General features: G+C 44.8%; 1 pseudogene; it reads right to left on the reverse strand.

Moving 5' to 3' along the window:
* Positions 1-910: 910 nt before the first annotated feature.
* On the reverse strand, positions 911-1,696 carry LOC116480196 (ras-related protein Rab-6C-like; annotated as a pseudogene).
* Positions 1,697-1,999: the final 303 nt, after the last annotated feature.

Consider the following 1,999-nt stretch of genomic DNA (forward strand, 5'->3'; position numbering starts at 1 on the left):
TTCTGACCTCAAGTGATCCACCTGCCTCAGCCTCCCAAATTGCTGGGATCATAGGCATGAGCCTCCATGCCCAGCCTTTACTGTTAATTCACAGCAATATCAGTCTGTTCACATCTAGGATACTTTTTGAAACCTAATAATTTCTTTCTAAAGCTTATATGGAAGACTAGATAGGTGGAATTGGGAATTACAAAGAAACATTTAAACAGAGTAAAATGTTTTACCAATTTAAGTATCCCTGCCTGTACTTATAAAAATACGATATTTATCTAAACATATGATAACCATGTTAATTCAAACCAGACAATAATGATGGAATAGCAAAATTAAATAATGAAAGAGGAAGACTAAAAATATGTATGTATAAGTACTCAGTATGTTCTTTAGGACTCATTTTGAAGATGCACCAGGAGCCTTTTCTCATTCAAGCAGTGCCTGCCATGATCGCTGAATTCTGACCTAAAAGAAGATCTAAGTAATTTATATCAGTGCTCAAGAATAATTTTGGACATCTTGGCCCACAGCCTACAGTAAGTGGTATCTGTAAAATTAAAGGATAATTCCAGTGGGCTTGGTCGGACTGCTGCTTTGCCATCTCTTGTTTGTTTTGAGGAAGTGGGGGGAGGCTAGGTAAGAACAGGGAAATAGGGAATGGGGTAAGGGAGAGGTGAGAAAAACAAGGAGAGATAAAGTAGGCTGTGAACATCTGCTCGTTAACCAAGCCATACTCATACTGCTGAGATTTCCATCATTTTGAAGAACATGATCATAACATTAAAAAAGAAAAAAATGTTAAGAAAATGTATCTAATTTTTAAAGTTATCACTGGAATATGCTGAAATAGTTTGGCTTTTTATAAAATATAAATAATGAAGACGCTGACTTTTTTTGTGCTTGTGAAGCTAATAGATCATCTCCACGAGACAGGCAGCAATGATGAATTGCAAAATGTTATTACTGAAGGGAAAAGGTTCAAGCCAATATTCACACTGCAGTCAGTGAAAGAGTAAGGGGGCTTCTGAGGAAGGGCTGAAGATGACATGGGAGAGTAGTAGGAACAGCCTCCTTCACTGACTGGTTGCTCCTGAGGCGTTTCCAGTTTTTTATCACTCGTGTCTTCTCTGCTTCTGTCCTGTGTGCTTTCCATTCCCAGCAAAGCTGCTGCTACACGTCGAAAGAGCTGCTTTACATTGTATGCAGCTTTTGCACTAGTTTCAATAAACACAACATTCAGCTCTTTGGCTTTCCTCTCTCCCTCCTCAATTGACACTTGCCTCTTGTCAGCAAGCTCTGTTTTATTTCCTACTAGCGTGATGATAACATCACTTCCTCTTTCTGTTCTAACATCATCAATCCACTTTGTAGTTTGCTGGAAGGAGTTAACATTTGTGATATCGTAAACTACTACAGCTGCAGCAGAATCACGGATGTAACTGGGAATGAGGCTACGGAGACGTTCCTGACCCGCAGTATCCCACAGCCCGAAGCCTGATTGTTCCATCCTCCAAGTACATAGTTTTCGATAAAAAGTCAATGCCAAATTGTTGCCTGATAGGTGTCGTCAAAACTGTCATACATTAATCACCATCAAAGATGTCTTTGCAACGCTTTGTTCCCCCAGGAACACCAGCTTGAATTTCCTCAGCGGATTCCCGAAGTCTCCGCCTGCGGACACGGTGGAACTAGAGGAGCTGGCGCCGCCTCAGCCCAGAGACCTTCAGGACCGATGCTGCTCCAGCCAGCTGACAAAAAAGGCGAGCGGAAGGGCGGGCGCCGAGCTCTGTCAGCCCCTGCAAGGCCCGGTGGAGGAGCCCGGCTGGAGGAGTTCGGCTGGAGGGCAGCAGGACTCTCCACAGACTGGCAGCCGCCGCCGCCTCCCGGCAGATTAGCCTAGCACCGAGCGAGGCCCGCGGCTGGGAAGAGGAGGGCGGTGTCGGCAGGAGCCAGGGGTGTGCTCTGGCTTCCCAAGGCAAGGGCCGTTCCCTCCTTCCGCACCTGG

This window comes from Hylobates moloch, unplaced genomic scaffold (genome assembly GCF_009828535.3).
Source record: "Hylobates moloch isolate HMO894 unplaced genomic scaffold, HMol_V3 SCAFFOLD_13, whole genome shotgun sequence".
Lineage (NCBI taxonomy): Eukaryota > Metazoa > Chordata > Mammalia > Primates > Hylobatidae > Hylobates > Hylobates moloch.